Below are 24,013 nucleotides of genomic sequence, written 5' to 3'. Positions count from 1 at the left end.
TAGAATCAATTTTGTCAATCTCCTTTGAACCTTCTTCAGTTTCAGAACATCCTTTCTGAATGGTACAATATCTGGCCTAGGTGACTTATCTACCTTCAGATCTTTCAGTTTCCCTAGAAACTTCTCTTTAGTATTGGTAGCTTCACACAATTCATGACCGCACACATGTAACTTCCACCGTACGGCTAGTGTCCTCCGCAGCATCATTGGTACCCAAAGAACAGCAAACAAAGGAACCCCAATTGTAGGATGACAATCGTAGTGGGGCTGAAGACGTGTGAAATGTAGACATACTGAAGATAATAAAGAGACATTTCAGTTCAATGCATGCAAATATGCTAAATGAATTGAAAACAAACATATGGGAAGGAAAGAACAAAAGGAATATTTCTAACAGGGTGATGCTAAATGGGTAATGCAGGTAGTTTGAACTACGTGTGGTTAATCGAATTTGTGGACCATATCCAGCTATACAAAAAGAAACATCCAAGCCAAAACAACGGTAGGCAAAAAATGCCTGTTCTGCTCCAGAAAGAATGAAAGAACCAGTTACCTAAAGTTGAAGTCCAGAAGTTTGCATGTGCCAGACAAAAGATGAGGTGTTGTTCTGCAAGCTTGCATTGGGTATTCTTGTTACAGTGCAGGTAGCCACAGACAGAAAGATCAGTGTAACAGTTATGCTGACTTAAAGTGGCAAGCAATGGAAGCTCTGCGTTACCCCAGAAGACTGAATAAAGTTGCTTCAGACCTTGGACACCCTGTCTGAGTCTGTTTCCCTGATGCAGAGGAAGCCACATTGTGAACACTAAATGCAGTTCTCTAGCTCTAACAAGCAAAGTTCTATCTAACATGGAATGATAAGATTGGTCTTGTATTCTAAACTTTGTGAACATATTCAAGAATCTTAGTTAAGAGTGCAAAAGAACAGTTTGATTCCTACTCGGATCCAGGGTGAGCCTTTTGAGGGAAGTGACAATATAAATTTATGAGGTGCATTACAGAAAGATCCAACAACAATTTCAGCAAACAAGCTCCAGGGAAGTTAATGAGTGATGTGGTTCTGTGTGGAAGGGAGAATAGTAAGTAATCTAGAATTAATATAAGGAAATTTGAAGAATCAAGAGCTGTGCTGTGGTTGGCATTGTGGGGAAATGTGATTTTTAAAAGGTCTCCTGTAAAGCAGTAAGCATAAATCAATTAGAACTATGAAACCCTCACAATTAGGCAATAGAAGTCACAGAGGTAGTTGAGGAGATGCATTGCCATTGTGAAATGACTTATGGAGCTATTCTTATTCCCAAAGTGTTATGGGCATTGAAGAATGTAAAGGTGTGTTTAAATTAGTTTAATTTGAATTTAAATCCAGAATTTAGAGAGGAAAGTCCAGTGTTTGTTGCTGCTCTATCAATATGTAGCAATGATGGAAGATTGAAGCTCAGGCTTCACCCAGTATTCTCAATGTGCTATATAATTACTGCCAGTTAGAATGGCAGATCTTAAACAATTCATTTCAAACTCCTTCACACCTTCTTGTAAAGAGCAGCTTTGTCATTCCTAACAGCACAATGTTTAGTGAGGTTTTAATTTGATTTAATTGCTGATCTGAATTTTGAATTGAGCCGAGGTGCAAACTTTGCTGGAAATTTCTGATCCATATGTACAAGCTCCACAGAACGTCTGATCCAAGCAATGATCTTGATCCAGAGGTAAAAGTAAAACTTCTCAGCATTCAAAGACTTCGGTGTTCATCTGAAATTGCCCATTTCAATGAAACTGTAGGGAGTACTCGCTCATCATCTTCTGAAGGTGTTAACTCTTCCAGTGTCTATCTCTGAAGATCCCTTGCCTTTCCATAATTTTGCCTTGTCCTAGATGGTGTACACCAAGAGGTTTCCAAACTCCAGAATAGGTTTCATCATGTTTCCCACGCACTCACTTTCTCCCTGTGTATGTATATTCCAGGTATTAGTCACAAACTGTAGAAACATTTGGTAATGATGCAAAAAAATAAAAAGCATTGAGGAATCCTGAAAATAATCCTACAAAGCAAAACCGTTGGGATTCCAGGAAATATAAACAACAGAAAATATAAATATTTTTGTCGTAGCTCCAAATCAAAACTGTAAAAGGCTTGCAAATAATACTAAACGTAGGAGAATAAACAGGACAGGAACAATTGGAAGTATCCTCTCCATCATCAAACATCAACACTAGACCTGAAACTAGTGCAAATCTTCTTCTAAGAGCCAGACCTTCCAACTGCCTTTCAGTGAGTTCCTATTGCAACATCTCTTGTACACCTTAACACTTTAACTGCCCTGTTCAATTCTTGTTTGAAACTTTGAGACTTGGATCTTGGCAATAACCTCCCAACTTCCCTCCTCTCACCAGCTCTCCCATCCACCAACACAATCAAGCTATGAATTTGCCTAGTTGAACCTAAAAATTCTCTTTGCTGTTCTGTGTCATTCTCTGCGAAACGCACACCTGAAAGATGCCTACCTATCATGTAAAATTTTCTTACTAACATGGCGAGCAAATGCACTGCAGTTGTATTGAGACCACGTACATCTGAAGATCCTAACTTCTTGCATGGATTGTGGTTTCCACACTAAGAAATACTTAATAACCTTACATCCAGGAGAATTCTTCAGTTGTGAATTCCAAATCCAGCATTATTCAGCCTCCAAGCCTACATCTTCCCTCTGTCTGCTTCATTCCTGCCTTCATTAAAATACTCATCAATAACTGATTCTCAAGAACTTCAATATTAGAAACTTTCTCCACATCACTTGCTTGCAGCCTATCTTCTATCAACTCCAACTCATTTTGACACAATCTCAAAACACGCTCAGAAACATATCTTGCTAAGTTCTTACAAAGAACTTCAAATTCCTCATCACTACTGCTTTCAAGTACGGTCCTTACTGTCAAATTTCCACATATTCTCGCAACACAATCAGCTCAGGAGCAACAACTTACATTTAAGTGTCACCTTTAGCACAGAAAAGACGCTTTTCAACGATGTAAGAAAAAAACAGATAGGTTGGTAGCATTGCATCGAAGTACTTCGCCCCGACCCACAATATTTGGTATAACATGTGTCCCCACCACAACCCGAGAGTCTATTACTGTGCAATAGTATGGTTCTCTTCAGATTCAAAATCAATTGAAGGCTGCATCCTCAACCACATCTTTGATCATAACTTCATTTTCTGCTCAGTAAAATATACTTAGCTTTTATGTAACTATTCTATCCAATACGTTATCCACAGGGACACAAGGTAACAGTAGTAGTGGGCTACCTAGCCTCTCAAGCCTATCCCACCATTCAAAATGTTCATGGCTGATCTGTCCCTATCCTCATGTCCTCTTCTGTGAATGTTCCACATAACTCTTAATTCTTCAATCTTGCAAAATATTAATCTATCTCATCTTTATGCCCTCAAACCTCCAGGATAGAAGATGCCAGACACTCACCATCCTCTGTGAGGAGAGATCCCCATGTACTTTCTTCCAATGATTAGTCCCTCATCTTGTATGATTTGCCATAAAATACAACTTGCAGCATAAAGATTTTAATAAAAAATTAAATATATAAAATTACATACATACACTCACACACTACATAGTTCCAATGTTTAAGAACTCTTGCCTCAGAATCAAAGAGTAGCCATTTCAAAACTCAATCCAGGAACAGTGTTCACAATTCAGGTCAACGAACCAGAACACAATGGAGGAAGTGAGGCACTGTTGGAGATGAAGTAATTTAGCAGAAATAGAGTTAGACTGTTAATCATATTTGCATTTTGGAGGATCTTGCTATGCATGCATTTTCTGTTTTTTTAAACACAAACATTAATCATACTTCAAGAGAAATTAAATTTTGAATCTCGGTAATGCTGCAAGTGCTTTCAGTTCTTATGATCAAAGAGCAACTTCACATCAGAACTCTGCCAAATAAATTTTGCTTGCAAAGCGTGCAAGCCTAGGCTATTCATTCAAATCAGCTGCTGGTTACCATTGTTCACCCCAATAAAATGTGTCAGGAAAATATGCAACATGTAATCTAAGGAAAACTATTGAAAAAGAGACATTAAAATTTTGAACAATGGGGAATAACTGACATTGTATCTCATGTAATTTACTTTGCATTGTAAGGGGGAGGAAGGGAAACCACGTCCTTCATGAATAGTCTAACTGTTTGAATCAATCAATTCACAAATTTTGTGCTTACTGCAAATAAACAAATAAAAATAAACTAGCCTGAGGCACTGGATTGAAAAGACTGCTATTAACCCTTTCCTTTTCAGAGAGCATCGGTTGAAACCAGGCAGTCTCACATGCTAGAGTTCGATGCCAACATCTTTTACAATATCAAAATTTTCTGATCTGATTACTGTCAGTGGACATATGCCAAAGGAGACAAACAATCATGTCCTAACATAGTAGAGATAATACTCCTGATTTGTGAAATTTGTGAATTTGAGATATTAAATAGTCACCTTTCAGTAACCATGCTTTTTTTTCAGTTTCCACAGATAAAGCTAATTGGCTTAGTCAACATATAAAAATCAGACAGAAAACCTTTAACTTACCTTAAAAAGTTTAATCTTCTATTTTGTTATACCTCCTGCAGTGTGGTAATGTTTAGGATATTTCATCCTAAAGCTTCAGGGGATAAAGACAGGCTAAGAAAATGGATGAGGACATAGAATATAATGTAAAACATGTAAGGGCTTCCACTTTGGTACAAAAAACCCCAGAAAAACAGAGTATATTTGCAAGTAGCATGAAAAAGAATGTAGTTTTATATACACATACAGCAGGCAATTAGAAAGACCAGTATATTGGTCTTCCTTGCTAGAGGATTTGAATACAATATTTTTCATTGCAATTATAAAAGGCTCTAGTGAGATCACACTTGGAATATTATTTACAAATCTGATCTCACAACCTATAATGAAATATAGTTGCAATAGATTTACCAGTTTGCAATTGAATGTTCAAGCGAAGAGGGCTGTAAAGACTAGGTCACTAACAATAGCTTTTTGGATGTTAGGGGTATCAAAGCATATGACATTTGTGCAGCGCTGGAGTGAAAGATACTAGCGATTAGCAGTGCAGACATGATGAACTGAGCAAATTATTCTTGCTCCTCTATCTCACCTGCTTGGATGTTCTGGGATAACACACAAACTAGCCAGGCTATTTATTTGCTTTATATCTCCCTTCTGCCTTTGTTTCCTGACAACATTCCTGGTTGTTGGGCAAGAGTATTCTCTGGCACTATTTGTCAGTGGTCATTCCATGTATACAAACCTAGATAGAGAATCAAACATTTGTGATAAGTTGGAGTTATGTGTTACAGAGCCACATTAAATGTTCTTTTCTCACAAACCACCTTTAGGAATTAAGCAACATTTATCGCTACCAGCCCTATAGGATGGTGTTAATACCTCAAATTTGCAGTGTAAATATCCTTCATCTATTCTTACTGGCCTGTTCTATTGTGTTGGATATATTGTCTACCTGTCAAATGTAGTGCATCTAGTTTGCAAAAGACATCTATTGTCCCCTTCTGAATGAAAGAGTTTGACTGACTCGACAATCAGGGTCCAGCCTTAATGGTCTTGGCAGAGCACAGCTGGGGAGAGAAGGCAGAGAAATCTTGATAGGATTCTACAGTATATATAACTTTTGCATGCCCATCACATTCCAATGGTTTAAAAAGTAGAACTAACCTTGTGGTGCAGCATGGATGTACAGCAGCATCTACTTTTCAGAAAAAGCAATTACCTTCTTCCTGTGTTTAGAATGTGTTCAGCTTTTAATCAACACAAGGGTGCACAACTATGGAAATAGGACTTTATAAGGCTTGTATACATGTGTAAGACTCACCCTTCCTCCTAGGTGGAAGGAACTAAGTTACACTGAGCTCCTTTGTGATCAGAAATGATCAGGATAATCCCTGTCTTTGCAGAAGAACTTATGAACTTTTACTGAGAAAACCCTTGGACATGGACTAATTCAGAGATAGAACACAGAACAGTACAGCACAGTAAAAGGCCCTTCAGCTGTAATGTCCTTGACAACCATGTTGCCAATTTAAACTACACATGGTCTCCATCAATCCATTCCCTATCTGTTCCTGTGTCTATCTAAATGCCTCTTAAACATTGCCATTAGATCTGCTTCCCTTGGCAGTGTTTGCCAGGCTGCTACTACGCTATGCAAAACAAAAACCTTGACTCAAATCTCTTGTAAACTTTCCTCCTCTCACCCTAGGAAAACAGTCATCCAGTTCTTTGGGTGGTCATTTCTTGCATATATTTATTCTCAATTTATGAGAACTGAGCAGCAGGGAGATGATAATATAGAGCCTTCTTCATTAATTGCTACAGGAATGAAAGCAGCTCTCCTACAATAACCTCTAGAAAACTGAGCAAGTGATGCCAGAGTAAAGGTTAACCATGCCCATATCAAGAAAACAATAAGGAATGCCTCACCGTTTCACACCTTAGTGACAACCTGAAGATTATCCCTTGTAAATCCCTTAGTGTAGTGCCCATCTCATTGAACTGATTCCATTGAATGAGTACGTGGATGGACAGCTGAGTGGGAGCAACAGAGGCACAAATGGTTGTCATTGTCACTGTACAAGATCTCCTATAAACAAGGCATTTGTGCTCTTGTTAAGGCCAATGTCTTCCTCAGCAAAGTGCGCAGAGGCAGGCCAGCACTGATCAGCAATCCAAAGCTGGCAATGCTATGACGTAATACATTGTGAGAGCACAATGCGCACATTGTGCTGCGGAATTTGGAAGAGCTGACTGGAAGCAGTTGAAAGACATCAGTCTGCATTGTGATGGGAAAGGGTTAGGATTAGTGGTGGCTCTTTTACCCAAATTCCTAGCACAGCCAGGTTTGACAGAGACCAAAAGCAGGGTGTAGCAGGACCCATTGAGCTTCATGCTGAAATGCTCAAGACGATCAAAGAGAAAGGAAAGCAATAACAATCCTTGGTGAAGATGATGAGTATAACTACAGCCATTGAGATACAGCACAGAGTCAGGCCATTCAGCCTACCAAGCCTCTGCCTACCATTTTACTAATTTTATATTAATCCCATATCTTTTTATTCTCCACATATTTCATCAATCCTCCCAGATTCTACTGCTACCTGTACTCTTTACTGCAGTAATAACCCACATATCTCTGAGCTGAAGGAAGAAAATGGAGCAACTGGTGGAAGCCCAGACATGTGGAAAATACAAAAAATACACAGAGACAGCACCAGCAGTTAAGATTGAACCTGCCTTCTTGGTGTTGCAAGATACTAACTCTACCAGCTACATCACTCACCCACAAAAATTAACTAACTAAAAAATACTCATGCCTCCTTTATTCATAGAATGCTAAGTGTTCAGAATAATTTCCTGAATTAATAACTTGAATATCTCTAAAATTGCAAACTGACCGTAAAGGAGTGAGCTTCATTGGGCTGAATGGCCTGTCTCCTTCTGTGTTTTTATCTCCATTTGCTTCTTAAACAGAAGCTTCATCCTTGTTCAGCTGAAAGATAATTTGTCTCCAGTAGCTGCTGCCAGTGCCCAGAAGCAATGACTGCAAAGAGCAGCCACTGAAAAGCAAGAATAATTTAAAATGTGTCTGCAGTAACCATGAAGACAAGACCCTGGGATTCTCATTAACATGTTTATGCGGAGAAGTAAAGTTTCGGGACTCAAATGAAAAGTGTCACACTGAACTGTGCGTCATCAATTCAACAGCCTAGTAATTAATAAACAGTGGAATCTCTGAGATCTAGAAGTAATTTAAATGCCTTTATGCCTATTTGCCCAAGGTTGCTCAGTTTGACCTTTCGAATAGTCAATCTATACTGTGCCTGACAACAAATAGAACTTGTCTCCTGGCCTTACAGCAGTGAGGATAATATTGCACTCAGACTCCATTGTTGAATGTCAGAATGGAGAATACAAATAGAGTGATAGAAAATGTTTCTACTGAAAATAAATGATGATACAAGGAGAGACGAGCCAGTTCTGATTTCACATGTCCATTTAACAAAACGGCCCTTTGATGTTGCTCCTTTGATCCTGTTGTACTCAACAAGAGTGGTCGGTTTCCTTTAACAAAAATAACACTGTTCTGTCAGATTTGTTCAAAATAGGGCTGATTCCATTTTGAAAGCATTTTTAATCTACCAGGCAGAAAAATAGGCTCAGCTACCTCCCTCTCTAGATCCAATACTGAACCACTTTCTCATGAACAATTTGGGCTAGTGTCAGTCCACACACAGCAAGGCTTAGTCTCTGTGCCACAAATAATCTCACAGCTGCATAATGATTTACATTTATATGGTGATTTTAAAATGAAGAACCTGCCAGTATGCTCCATAGGTTACGTAGGGTACTGATGTTGAACTTTGGAAGAAGATGTATGAATAATCAAAAGCGTGGTTAAAAAAGTGGACTCTGAAGATGCTTTTTAAAGAAATGTTGATTGCAATTTAGAGGCATAGCATTATGGAGCAATACATTACTGATCCAAGGCCTTCAACCCAACAAGATGTCACCCAGCTAATCCCAATTCTTGCGTTCAACCCATATTTCTCTAAGCCCCACTCCTCCATTTATATGTATAAGTGCTTCTTAAATGATATTATTGTACCTACCTCAAAACATCTTCTGGCAGCTCGTTCTATATACCCACCACCCTCTGGTGAGAAGTATGCTCCACAGGTTCCTTTTACATTTTTCACTTCTTACCTGAAACATATGCCCCCCCCCCCCCCATTTTTGAACTTTCTTACTTAAGAGAAAACAGTTACCATACAGACTTATCTATGTCTCACATAATTTCCATAAGGTTGCTCCCCATTCTCTTCCATTCCAACAAATAAATACCTAGCCTGGCCAATCTATGACTCAGACATTCTAGTTCTAGCAACATCCTTGAAAGTATTTTCTGTGCTCTTTCTAGCTTAACCACACCTTTCCTTTAGTAGCACGTACAAAACTGCACACAACATCCTCATGAACAACTTAGACAACTGCAACATAATGTCTCAACTCCATATTCAATGGCCTGACTGATGAAGGGTAGCGTGCTAAAAGCCTTTTCTATCATACTATCTGGCTGTTGAGGTGCTTTTGATCAAAAATACGTTTGCATTCCAAAGTCCCTCTGTTCCATCACACTCTACTATTCACTGTACAAGTCTAGCCTTCCCAAAGCACATCACTTTGCACTAATCCATATTGAAACCCATTTTCTCCACTTCCCAAACTAATCAAGATCCCCTTGTAATCTATGATAACCTTCTTCACAGTCAATAACCCCTGTTAATTTTGTGTTATCTGCAAACTTATTAATCAAGTTCTATTCATTTACATCCAATTTCTTTTTATAAGTTAAGAATAACAAGGGTTCCAATAACAACCCCTGTAGCACACACACCACCAGAACTGGCCTCCATTCTGAGATTATCCTTCAAAAATTGCCCTTTGCTTCCAACATCTGAACCAATTTTGAATCCACCTATTTAGCTCTCCCTGCATTCCATGGGACTCAACCTTACATGTAGGACTTTATTGAAGGCCTTTCTAAAGTCCATATTTATAAAAGTTATTTCATGTAGAAATACTCAAATAGATTAAGTTAATGGTCTATGTTAAAATAAGTACATTGTTTTTTCTTACCTGCCCATCAATCCATAGAATTTTTATTAAATTTAGTCATCCATTTTACTTCACTACCTTTATCCCTTCTTACTTTATTTTGCTTCCATTTTCTATTTTGGTGTTTCTCTCTGTGTTTTACAACCATATTGTCATGTGCTGTCACCAATAATGTTCTCCATCTCATCTCCAGTCTCTACCGACTCTCCATTTCCTCGTCCTATCTCATTTCCATTCTTTTTACCCGTCCATCACTACTTCAGGATCCTGCTCCTCAACGGTGCATGATGACTTTTGTAGCTGCATCCCTGTAATAACTCAGCTCTGTTTTGTTTCTGTATCACAACCTGACAGCCTTCCCAAACGTTCTCTCACTGCTTGTTAGTTCTCTTCCCCAGGGTCCTGGCAGTGCCCTTTTCATTATGTCATGATTTACAATGGAGCATCACCAGTAAATTACACCACACTACATAAATGATAAACCTTGCTTCTTTTTTAATTAAGATCGCATTGTCATTAATAGAATCCCATTATTTAAATGCCAGCAGTTATATTGTAACTTGCATTGGTTGTTAGACAGTTAAAGTTACAACGTAATTAGTTACTGAATGCATGAGTTATTTGAAACTCCGCCAGCCAGAGTTGAACTCTTTCAGGCATTTACAGAAATTGTCTATACCGAAGATTTTTGGAAAAAAAAAATCACCATTGTTCTCACCTTTTCCAGGTGTGTGAAAGGGTTTCAAAATTAACATTTTATTTTCTTTTACCGTTAATTGGGGTTATTTTGCCATAATATATCACCTTGAGCCTTGAACCTAGACAGGTTTTAAACTAAGGACTTAATATAAACTACACAAAAACTGGCAACAGTTCAAGTATCAGCTGAGCATGAACATGGTTGCAATAAGGAGGAAGCGATCAGTGGCAGAAAGGAGCAACAGTGAGAGGGTAAAGAAACAAAGGCACTAGAGCAAATCTCTTTAACTTTTATTTTTGCTAATACTATTGATAATTACTACCAACCAAAGGAATTGTGCCACATTTGATCCACACTAATTATTTGATCCTAAGTATAAATCACTACCCATGTTAAACAATTTAAACATGATTGGGAGAGTAACAATTTTAACAGCATCTCTAAAGGTAAAGAGAAAAACAAGGCCAATTAATGAACTATTGAAATGGCAGATCTCATTCTAAATGAATTCCTCTAGGCCAGGATATCAAGAAAGTAATGAAATTCTCAAAATTAAGTCACAGTTTGTTCTGGCAGCAAAAGAAACAGGAAATAGATGAAAGAAGTACAAGTAGCAAAGTAGTAAGGCGGCCTTTAATAAGAACATGGTTAATCTTTGATCTCATTGCTTTCCCAGAAACCTTAGACTTCTGTAAAGTTCAAAAATCTATCAATCTCAAATATAAATGTATATAATTAAGAAGCAATAGCACTCTGCAGTCAAGAATTCTAAATATTCTAGTCCTCCATCGGAAGAATTTTCTCTTCATCTTGGTCAAAAATAGTTACCCCCGTTTTCAAAAAATCTGGCCTTAATTTATAATCATAGAGTAATACAGTACAGAAACATGCCCTTTGGCCAAACAAGTCCAAACTGACTAATGATCCCATCTATGCTAGTGCCATTTGCCAGTGTTTCGTTAATATTCCTCTAAACCTTTCCTAGCCATGGACCTGTCCAAACACCTTTTAAGTGGTGTTAATGGACCTGTCCAAACACCTTTTAAATGGTGTTAATGAACCTGCCTCAACCACTTCCTCTGGCAGCTCATTCTACTTAGTGACCACCCTTCTTGGTGAAAAAAAAATTACCCGTCAAGTTCCTATTGAACCTCTCTCCTCTCACCTTAAACCTACAACATCTAGCTCTTGATTCCCTTAATTCAGGGAAAAAACACTGAGCACATTCATGCCACTTATGCCTCTCATGATATTATACACCTGTATAAAATCACCCCTTATTCTTCCATGCTCCAGTGAAAGAAGTCCCAGCCTGCTCAACCTCTTTCCATAACTCAGTCACTTAAATACCTTGTAAGTTTCTTCTGCTCTCTTTCCAGTTCAATGCAGTTTTTTCCATAGCATGGTGACAAAAATTGAAGATAATATTCCAAATACAGCCTGACCAACATTTTGTACAACTGCAACATAACATTCCAGGTTTCTTACTTATTGCCCTGACTGATTGCCAGTCAGCAAAAAGCCTTCTTCACCACCAGCCCAGCTTCAAGTCAAGTCAAGTCACTCTTTATTGTCATTTCGACCATAAACTGCCAGTACAGTACACAGTAAAAATGAAACAACGTCCTCCAGGACCATGGTGCTACACAAAACAACACAAAACTACACTAGACTATGAAAGACAGCTCAAGGCTACGCTAGACAACGTAAAACAATACAAAAACTACACTAGACTACAGACCTACATAGGACTACATAAAGTGCACAAAACAGTGCAGGGCAGTACAATAATTAATTAATTAATTAATAATAAACAAGACAATAGGAACAGTACAGGACAAATTTCAATATACAGTAATAATAAATGATGTAGATGTCAGTCTAGACTCCGGGTATTGTGGAGTCTGATAGCTTGGGGGAAGAAAGTGTTGCACATTCTGATCGTGTGAGCCCAAATACCTTTTGCCAGATGGCAGGAGGGAGAAGAGTTTGCATGAGGGGTACATGGGGTCCTTCAAAATGCTGCTTGCTTTGCAGGTGCAGCATGTGGAGTAAATGTCTGTAATGGTGGGAAGAGAGACCCCGATGATCTTCTCAGCTGACTTCACTATCCGCTGCAGGGTCTTGTGATCCGAGACGGTGCAATTCCTTAACCAGGCAGTGATGCAGCTGCTCAGGATGCTCTCAATACGTCCTCTATAGAATGTGGTGAGGATGGGGGGGGGGCGGTGGGAGATGGACTTTTCTCAGCCTTCGCAGAATATAGATATTCTGCTGGGCTTTCTTGGCTATGGAGCTGGCATTGAGGGACCAGGTGAGATTCTCCACCAGGTGAACACCAAGAAATTTGGTGCTCTAACGATCTCAATGGAGGAGCCATCGATGTTCAGCGGAGAGTGGTCACTCTGTGCTCTCCTGAAGTTGACAAACATCTCTTTTGTTTTGTCCACATTCAGAGGCAGGTTGTTGGCTCTGCACCAGTCTGTTAGCCACTGCAGCTCCTGTCTGTGTGCTAACTGATCGATCTTGCTGATGAGACCCACCACGGTCATGCCATCGACGAACTTGATGATGTATTTCGAGCTGTGTATTACTGCACAAATCATAACATTTACCTGCTCAAACTCCATTAGAATCTGTACACTTCAATAGATTCTTTTTAATTCTTTTAAATCAGAGAACATTACAAATCTTCTACTCAATCTATTTCTTAAAAATGCTTGTGTCAGATAACAATCCAGAGAATGTGAGTACCACCCCATGGAGGAAACAGCATTTTCTTTCTACGTTATCTAGGCAACTACAGAAGGCAGCATCATAGATTAGCAGTTAGTATAACTCTTTACAGCTGTAGTGTAATTCCAGGTCACTTCCTGTCACGGCCTATAAGGAGTTTGTAAGTTCTCCCCACGGGTTTCCTCCAGGTGCTCCAGTTTTCTCCCATGTTCCAAAGAAGTATGGGTTAGAGTTAATAAGTTTTGGGCATGCTTCACTGGCGCTGGAAGCATGGCCACACTTGGAAGCTGTCCTTAGTACATCCTCTGACTGCATTAGTTGTTAGCACAAAACAACACATTTCACTGTATGTTTTGATGTACATGTAACTACTCTTTTTTTCTTTAGAAGCAAAAGCCCTAAGTAATTCAAGCCAGATTCCCTTATATTCTGTGAACCAGCAACAATCTTGCATTAAAATACACCAATCACTTGTCTTCTTAATTGCTTGTTGTACTTGTAATTGACAACATTTGTCACAGACAAAAAAAAACAGGTTCCTTGGAACATTAACATTTGATATCTTTTCCCCAATTTAACAATACCCCAGTTCTTTATTTTTCTATCCAAAGAGAATAATCCCACAGTTTATTATATTTCATACCAGCTGCTAAGCTCTTGCTCACATTTGGAGTTGGTTGGAGTCAGTCATTATCCTTTTGAGAATTTTTGCCTTCCTTCATAACTTCTCCAGCTATGACCACCAAATTTTAATACGTTAGTCTCTTCATGCAAGTTCTTACATAGATTTCAAACAGATGAGACCACAGCATAGATCTTTTTCATACCCATAAGCAACATTTGTCAAACTACAAATAGTATGTGTAAACACAAGGAAATATGCAGATGCTGGAAATTCAAACAACACACACAAAATACTAGTGGAACACAGCAGGCCAGGCAGCATCTATAAGGAGAAGCACTGTCAACATTTCTGGCCGAGACAAAGGGTCTTGGCCCGAAACGTTGACAGTGCTTCTCCTTATAGATGCTGCCTGGCCTGCTGAGTTCCACCAGCATTTTGTGTGTGTTGTAATAGTATGTGTATTCTTCCTGTCTGCTTTTGGCCCTTTAACCAGTCTATGTTACAGTCTTCACTGTGACAACATCAAAACTTCAGATATATTATCACCACTGTTTCTCCTTTACCTGACCTGCTATCATCATACTCTCAAAAAATTATTAAATTTGTCAAGCATGATTTCTCTTTAATAATGTCACATTGATTCTACATAATCATATTATGATTTCCCAAGTGCTATATTACTGCTTGCTTAATAATTAATCCTCAGTATTTTTCTGAAGACTGATATTAGGCTAGCCAATCTGAAGTTCCCTTTACCCTTTTCCTGCTCTTTTCAGTATGTCTGTGTTACACTTGTTAATTTATAATCCATGAAAACTATTGCACAATCTTGGCATATTATTACTTCAGTAGAATAAATCAAATTACATTTATTGTTTTATTTTTCCCTGATTAGTCTATGTATAATTTCAATCTCCATGAAGATAACTCAAGTCAAGTCACTTTTTATTGTCATTTCGATCATAACTGCTGATACAGTGCACAGTAAAGATGAGACAATGTTTTTCAGGATCATGGTGCTACATGGAACCATACAAAAACTACACTGAACTATGTAAAAACAACACAGAAAAAAGAAACTAGACTACAGATCTAACCAGGACTGTATAAAGTGCACAACACAGTGCAAGCATTACAATAAATAATAAACAAGACAATAGGCACACTAGAGGGCAGTAAGTTGGTGTCAGTCCAGACTCTCGTATTGAGGAGTCTGATGGCTTGGGGGAAGAAACTGCTACGTAGTCTGGTCATGAGAGCCCGAATGCTTCTGTGCCTTTTCTCAGACAGCAGGAGTGAGAAGAGTTTGTATGAGGGGTGTGTGGGGTCCTTCATAATGCTGTTCGCTTTGCGGATGCAGCGTGTAGTGTAAATGTCTGTAATGGAGGGAAGAGAGACCCCAATGATCTTTTCAGCTGACCTCACTATCTGCTGCAGGGTCTTGTGATCCGAGATGGTGCAATTTCTGAACCAGGCAATGATGCAGCTGCTCAGGATGCTCTCAATACAATCCCTGTAGAATGTGATGAGGATGAGGGGTGGGAGATGGACTTTCCTCAGCCTTCGCAGAAAGTAGAGACGCTGCTGGGCTTTCTTTGCTATGGAGCTGGTGTTGAGGGACCAGGTGAGATCTCCGCCAGGTGAATACCAAGAAATTTGGTGCTCTTTACAACCTCTACTGAGGAGCCATCGATATTCAGCTAGGAGAGGTCGCTCCGTGCCTTCCTGAAGTCAACAACCATCTCTTTTGTTTTGTTCACATTCAGAGGCAGGTTGGTGGCTCTGCACCAGTCCATTAGCTGCTGCACCTCCTCTCTGTAAGCTGACTCATCGTTCTTGCTGATGAGACCCACCACGGTCATGCCATCAGTGAACTTGATGATGTGGTTCGAGCTGTGTGTTGCAGCACAGTCTTGGGTCAGCAGAGTGAACAGCAGCAGACTAAGCACACAGCCCTGGGGGGAGGCCCCCCATGTCGCATACTCCAGCTATATTTTAGTCATTGCAATGCTCATATCTTCCATCCATTTAGTTATGATGGATGACTCAAGTATTTTCCATAGATAGCCTATATGCCATACAAGGGCAAATGTTTGCAACTCTTTTGGTTTCTGTTGAAGTTTAAAGAAAACATGTCTGGATATGAACATTGCTTGAAAGTTGGTGGTCAATTTTCTTGAACTACTATTGTCCACAAAATACATCAGTCTAACAGTATTTGTTTATTATAACACAAGAGGTGCCCTTTTGTTCCATTCATTCAGCAGAGCAAATCCTATTGACCCTTTTCTACGTAACCCTGCAGTTTATTCTCTTTCACATGCTCATCAACTCAACAGTGATTCTTTAAAATAAAGATTAGCTTCACCTGCCACATGTACATCAAAACCTGCCAGCAAAATATGTTTGCTGCACCAAATCAAATCAACAAGGATTGTGATCGGCAGCCCACAGGTGTTGTGACACTTCCGGCGCCAGCATAACATGCTTCCAACTCATTAACCCTCACTGTACGTCTTTGGAATGTGGGAGGAAGCCAGTGCACTCAGAAGAAAACCACACAGACAGAGAAAACATACAAACTCCGTACAGACAGTGGCTGCATTTGAGCCCTGATCAGTGATCACCGGCACTGAAAAGCAAAGTGATAACCACGACACTAATGGGCATCTGATTTTCTTTCACCACTTCCCTACACTAAATGCTGACATATTGTAGATAATTAACCTGTCAGAGTGCCTTTGTGACCTAGGGGAGGGAACTGGAGTAATTTGGAGAAACCTGCTTTGTCACAGGGACAGCTTGCAAACTCCTCACGGAGCGGAGAGCACGGGAGATCAGGTTTTAGCTTGAGTTCCTGGAGCAGGACTAGCCACCACACCACTATCCAGCTTTCATCACTGTTGAGAAGGTCCAGGATTTCAAATCAGGGAAAATGAAGGACTGATATATGATGCATGATGAAGGCAAGGTGGTGCATGAGCTAAGGGTAGAAGTTATGGTGGTGACAGCAGCCCATTGCAATTATAATCCTTATCCTTCTCTATGGTGATCATCAAGCCACATACAGGGCACTAACTCAATGGTGGCATGTTGTTAAGTTAACTGAAACAGATGTACATTAACTATCAATTTATTGGTTAACCTTAACATTTAAATGTATGTAAAGTAATATAAAATCTACATGCATGAACAAGAAAATATGTGCCCTGATCAGAAAATATTTAGACCTTATAGTTTCTAATATAGCAAAACATCTATATGTACAAAAATTATCAAAGTAGTAAGAAGTGACGAAGACTAATAACAAGATGGCAACCACACAGATGAACAGTGTTCTGTGACACTGAATTGACCACATGTTCCCGCTTTATCTGAGAAACCCACAGGGAAGTTTTGGGACTCTAGATTCTGTATAGTGGATTAGCCAACTTCATAAGTTTGCTTGGAAATATTATGGAAATTAATGTCTTCATTTTAACTTAAAAATTGCCACATTGGTTTCAAGCAGCATAGGCCATCTGTATAAAACTGCAGAAGCAGTCGGCAAACAGTGGTCAGAAAATGAGAGTTTTCTAATTTTCCTTCCCTTTCTCACAGACTATCTATTCAAATGTTTCCTCCCTGATCACATGACACCAATCGGGGAATAAACCAAAAGGACTTTGTCCCTTTCTCGGCTGAACATCACAACAGAATTTAATCATCTGGCAAAGCTGGGGCATATCCTTTTTCTGTCAATACTTTTCAGACCTGCCAACTGCTACAATCTTGCTGTTATAATCACAAAACCCCACAAAAATCTATTCTGCCCACGTTGATTGATTGCAGATAGGATTCTGTCTCCACGTCATGAGAATTCTGGTCCTCGTAATTGCTAAAGCAGTGCAGTGCTGTGGTAACCCTGCTGTGTCAGAGGTTCTGGCTTCTGAATCTGCTATTACACCAAGTTTATGTCCAGGATGCAGATGGGTTTAATGGAAACCATAAAATTCTTGATAAATGAGCAGTAATATTTCCCCAGATTCCTTCCAAATGATTACTCCTCCTCCAGCAGTGTTAGCTGGTGATTTTTTTCCTCTTTATTTTTGTGGGGCATTGTTGTGCTTCACACCATTCCTAATCGCAACATCATATGCATTATTGTTTAATGATTGTATGTGCAGTGGGGCAACCAAAGCTCAAGACTCTTTACAATCAAATATTGGTCAGTAGGGTTAATTGCAGTTACTTTTCGCACCTTGTTTTTTTGCATGTTTGATGTTTCCATAGCATCTGACTGTTTTTTAACAAGGCCGAGTTGCTAGCTACATACACTACCCAGCACAGATGGAAAGTGTGCAAGGAGTCAGCCAGATTTGAACTTAGGACCATTTGTCTTCAAGTCCAGTGCTGAGGCCACTACACCATCAGCCAGTTAATTGGTAGATTAATTGGTCATTGTAAATTGTCCTGTGACTAGCCTAGGATTAAATCAGTGGCACAACTTGAAGGGCCAGAAGGGCCTATTCCAATCTGTACCTCAATAAATAAATATAAAAAAAAATAAATTCTTTCTTTTTGACAACCAGATCATCTGATATTACCCTCCATCTTAAAAGCACAGTGGTAACAGAGGTTGGAGCTAATCGATTAAAATGAGGGTCATTTATGTTTTGCTTAAGCAATGTCTGGATAAATGATTTTTTTTTTGCATTGCTTGGAAATAAATATGTTTCAATGTGTTTACTGTATAGTTTTGAAATAAAAAATAATTACAGTTTTATATACAGAAACTTGGATGCACAGATTTGTACATCATCAGACAGCATCATTGAACTCTGCTTTCAGTTCCATTGAATTCGATGTACAGGTGCAGTCTTTTGTATTTGAGGGAAGTGACCAAGGATAGATGCTTAAGCACTCGCAGCTGATTTTATACAGTTAGCAATAAAGAATAGAGAAAGTTTTTTTTTTTAAACGTTTCACTTGGTTGCAGACGAGGGAACCGTTCTATTGATTTTGGGGTTCAAGATTGTAAGAGCTTTTTTTTGATCATGCTTAGCTTCTTCCTCAAAGCCAGTCAATGTGCACTTGTTTGCACTTGTAAATCTTATATGCCAGTTTACCCATTGCATTATGACATTTAGAACAAACTGTTGACAGCACAATTGCCTCACTTATAAATCTTTGTATTCAATTGTAAATTAATACATCATGAATTGTTACTGCCGGTGACCTGCAAAACATGTAAAAACATTGAATAAACAAATATGTAGTCACAAGGTAAAATCTTTCCACAGGCCAAACCCAAAGACGTAAAGATTAGAGAATCCTCCCTTAGATAGTTTGAAAGAGCATTTTATTTTGTTTTATTGGAAAAGAGTGCCCACGAGAGGGAGACAATTTTTAAAACAGACGCGTTAAAATAGATGCTTTGATAATCTTGGGACCGGCCAAAGTACTTTTCAAGCAATTAGAGGCTTTTGAAAAATAGTAACTACTGTATTGCAACATTAGTAGCAGTATAACTGGCCTTTGCAAGAAAACACAAATATTATTGCATCCTTTTGGGAATAGGAGAAGTCCCTTGCCTCGTTGAACTAGTGTCGCAAGATATTTTACATATAACCAAAAAGATGGATGTGACAGAAGAGGTCCCATCCAAGAGAACAAAATCTGGGTAAATATTATCAAGAGCCAACACAGCATATTAGAACTATCTGGGCTTTTACACTCCACTCCCCTCTTTCCCATAAAAGCAAACTGGATGCTAAGAAGTAGGTGGGGTCAGTGTGCAAGGGAGAGAAGAAGGGCACAGAAAAGAATTTGGATAGAAGGAGAACAATCAGAAAAGAGAGAGGGGAAGGGGAAGAATGTTAGTTTAGGTTAAGTGATGAATAAAAGCAACATAAAATTAGTTGAGGAAAGTTCTTATGTTTAAGCATGAAACCTTAAACTTGTATCACAAAATACAAGTATATGTCTGCATAGATACAATATGGTAGAATCTAATAACATGCTCATAATGTGTACATGTCTCATTGTCAAGTTTCTGTGTATAGCTGAATGCCATCTGCAATAGAAAGTCTGAAGGGTATGAAAAGTAGCATCATGTGGGTGTGGACAGACAATTTTCATTTCCCAGATGCAACGCAGTGCACATTTCTCATACAAGCAGTGCCTCACTCTGAACTGATAATATTCGCTAACATCAACTGTTGAAATTATGTACTTCCAATAATCAGCCATTCACTTCAGTTAACCCCGTACACATAGGCAGTGAAGTGCCTGATAAGTGAAGACATATTCCCCACAGAAGATGCAGATCTCCGTAAAATACATTCCCTGTGCATACTTCTACAAGAGCATGCACTTTGCTCTCAAACTTGAATCATCACTACATTGACATATTTGTTTGTTGCAGAATATTCCCCGTTACTCATTTACCATGTGCATACCAGCTTCCTGTACAAGCTTCCCAGAAAAGTATACACAACTGATCTACATTCAGAAGCTTCTTTTAAAATGCAATACTCTGAAATAATTAGTCAATGTTTACTGACTTACATTCCATCCATTTACTAAACAGCCATGCCTGGAAAGAGACAGGGTCATTTTATCTACATGCAATATCTGGCTTCCTTTTATAAATCTAAGGGTATTAAAGAAATGCCCATGCAAACAACCAAAAAACAACAAATTTAGCTTTTGCATGGAGTGCTTCTTCACAGAGAAAACATGAACATAAAAATAGAGAAAGCTTCCTCTATAAAATGAAAGACAACTGGATACTAGAATGGGAAGGGTGATGGGATGTGGGAAACAGTATTTTAAGATGTACATGAAATAAGAGTGGTCAATTCATCTTCTGTAATTTAAGCAATCTGGTTCAATATTGACCCCATTTTTCATTTTGAAAATAACAAAAATATAAATGCATTGTCTGATCATATCCTTGGTCAAGGTTTTCATATCAGCTTGAAACAAATGCAAAAAGGGAGGAAGCATCAACACATTTTCCCCAGTGTAAAGGGAAAAAAACAGAATCTCACTAGAATCAAGCACCAGCAACAAAAGCAGCCTGGACCATTTCAGTTAAAGAATGGAGATCGATGAATCAGGCCATTGGACTAAATAAGAAACTCTTTTGCTATTTGAGTAGCACTTCAAGCTTTGAATTGCAAGGTGGTAACAAGTGACTTTTGGGGCCTTTTGGTAGAGGGAGGTTATAATAAAATTAGAAACAGAATTAATGCTAAATATAAATATTAATGTTAAATATGTAATGTCATACTTTAATTACAGTATCTGTATCAAAGCAAGAGGATTTAATATGTACCCAGACACACAATGCTAAACACACACAAAGGTTAAGCTAGGAATTAATGGTAAACTAAATAAGACAAAACATATATTAAAAATGCCTGTGTAATCCAGCAGATGAAAAGACAGGTTTAATTCCTAGTTGGGTAATTTTTGAAATCACTTCAGCTAGTGTGATCACAATATCTTCCTCAACCTCACAGGAGTGGAAAGTGAGACATCAGTGCAGGTTCTGACTTTTAGCTACCGTCCAGCTCCTTGTAGGAAACAGGCATAGAATTTTACAAGATGTAAAGAAGCCAGTTTATTGTGTCTGTACCATCTCCTGCATTGCATTGCCTTGCTTGATTTAAAAAATATCAACTTTGCTCATTAAAGTTGTTGCAAGTTCCATTTCTATGCTATTTTCAGTAAGGATTGGCAAACATATGATAGTGCTTGGTGGCATATCTTCCGCAGATTGCTTTCATTCAATAGTTACAAGAGGGGATGAAAGAAGATACTGAGACGATATCAGGGCAGTAATGAAGCAAAAGAGCTCAGGGTGGAAGCAAAAATTGGAAAAGCACAGAGAAAAAGGAGAAGAGGTAAAGCGAGCAGAGAACACTAGTTAAAAATGGTCTGATAGCGTTCAAGGAACCAGAGCAATGTATGGGTTAATAGGACATTGAATTGGCACTCCATCCATCTAAATGATGGACATTGACAGTCTCAGTCAACTCATATTTCATTGTTAATATTCTGAGCACTGATTTGTCTAGCATTATCAAAAGACTCTCCTTATCCATCAGAAGCAGATTATCAACCAAAATAATAGCTCAAAAACACATGACATATAACGACGTATCTGATTTTTGCCTGGATTATGCTTATTGGAAGCATTTTAGTAAAGCTAATTATTATATGAGGGAAAAATCAAATCACGTATTTTAAATAATGTCAAGGCATTCTTCAGATTACCTGGTCTTGCTATACTTTAAATACAATTTTAAGAATTCTGCACTGTTTGTTTTACTTGCACCTGCTGGAAGGTTAAAAATTTTAGAGGACTACATTTTCCCCTTTGTTTCAGACCCTTATAGGGATTTTTTTAGTGTATGGAAGCTGCTGGTCAAGACAAAAGGTGACACATTTCTCTATTACTGATAACCTCACTGGGGAAGGTAGAAGCTGTGCTGGCAGGTCCCAGGATGCTTCATGAGATGCAAAGTGTTCTACTCTAGAAAATCTCTGAATTCAGAAACTTTACATACCACAAACACCAAACACAGCCTCTTTGCCGAAAGAGTATTTATTTATTTTATAGGCCAAGGAAGAAAGTAAAACAAAGCCATCATTTATGGATAAAAGAGTAGAAATGAGCACAGATCCTTTACTAAAGACGCTGATTCCTAGGACCTCCACATGGACCACATTCAATAAAAAAAGGTTCGTTTCAAATGGAAAGCCACGCAGATGCAGGAAGAAAAAGTTGTTACAAAGTCTAAAAATGGGGACTTTTACCCCAGCCTCTGCCTTTCCATCTTCCCAGTTGTTAAACTCACATGCACGCCAGCATCTTCAGCTGAAGGTACTGCCTTAACCACACAAGATGCACAAATCAGCTAAGATTAGGAATCGCAGCGGCGGCAGCTGTGGTGCCCCGTCCAGCTGCTGGTAATCTGAAATTCTATGTGTGATTTTTGATGATTTGTTTCAATCCCCCGGTGAAAAGAAAGCTTTTAGGACTGGATGAAGTTCGGCCAACAATGTGCGAAAAAAAAATCAGGGAAGATAAAGAACTGCAACTCATCTCACCGGTACTTCATGTTAGGGATGTAGAGTGTTAGAGAGCTTTTTTAAATCACAAATGTTGTCCCTCAAAATAAAGAAAACGATCAACAGCAAAATGACAAACCTTGCCTTCAAGCAAGCACTTTGGGGAAATATATACAGCTTGGATTCAGGGAACAGCAAGAATACAGCAGCAGAGGTTACAACAAAGAACACACATTCTGAAAAGCACTTAATCTTTATCTGACGAAGGCTGGAACTGGATTATTCCAGGGAACCACGCTGTTAACTTTCTCTACCTAACATCTTCACTTCAGCGACAGTGAATAGTATTGCCCCTCTCTCTATCTCACTGCCCCCCCCCCCACACACACACCCAGCCAAAGCACACTATTGCTTTTAGACGTGTTTTTTTTTGTTATTTCACTCGGACCCATTCAGAGTTTGCAAAAGCAACAAGAAGAAAGTTAATGAGCTGACCCTACCTGAGAGTGCCATTGGTCATGAGTAAAGACTCCCGATTAGACTCCCACAACAGAACTTGGATGTGGGCTACTGCGGCGCTGGTTCATGAGAAGCCTGCCCCCTCGGTATTTACTTGAACGCTGCCTCCTCTTGCCTCCTCCGCTGTTGGAGGCAGCCTGTCGGGGCGGAGCGAGGCCCCGGCGCAGATACATGCTCCCCATCAGCTTGCATCAGCACTCCGCCGCACTTCTCTCTAATCCCCTTTTCTCTTTCACCAGGAGCTTTAGTGAATGCGGCTGTACAGGGGAAAAAAAACGAAACATTCCTTTCAGCCTCACAGGGAGAACAAAGCACCGCTGGCATGCGAGCCGATGAGCCAATGGGGAAGCAGCATTGGCATAAAAGGGAGCTTTACCTGGGCTATGACCCCTTTCTGCTGGATTTAGAGTATTTTAAACAGAGAAGAGAAAAACTGCAATCAGCACTGTCTGAATGGGACAGTTTATAGAGCAAACAAGGAGTTGCTTCTTTTCTTTCTCTTGACAGGAGCAGGACTGAAATGCCAGCTCTTATTTTTTAAACTGTTTTCATTGGACAGGATTGATATGGTAATACAGCAAGCCGGCCATACTTGCTCATTGCCATGGCAACCAGGATGGTGAGTTTCAGGGAACAAAAGGCAGTTTTCTTTCAATTTACAAAAAAAAA

General features: G+C 39.1%; 1 long non-coding RNA gene across 5 annotated transcripts in view; it reads right to left on the bottom strand.

Annotated features, from left to right (window-relative positions):
* Window positions 1–23,600, bottom strand: part of LOC132377900 (uncharacterized) — a 59,741-nt gene extending 36,141 nt beyond the window's left edge. For all 5 annotated transcript variants that reach the window (XR_009506836.1, XR_009506835.1, XR_009506832.1 and 2 more), the window contains exon 1: window positions 23,326–23,600. This is a non-coding gene — a long non-coding RNA (uncharacterized LOC132377900). The remainder of the gene's footprint in view (window positions 1–23,325) is intronic.
* Window positions 23,601–24,013: the final 413 nt, after the last annotated feature.

Source organism: Hypanus sabinus, chromosome 19, assembly GCF_030144855.1.
Source record: "Hypanus sabinus isolate sHypSab1 chromosome 19, sHypSab1.hap1, whole genome shotgun sequence".
Taxonomy (NCBI): domain Eukaryota; kingdom Metazoa; phylum Chordata; class Chondrichthyes; order Myliobatiformes; family Dasyatidae; genus Hypanus; species Hypanus sabinus.
The sequence above is the reverse complement of the archived record's forward strand: the minus strand, read 5'-3'. Positions and strand labels throughout refer to the sequence as shown.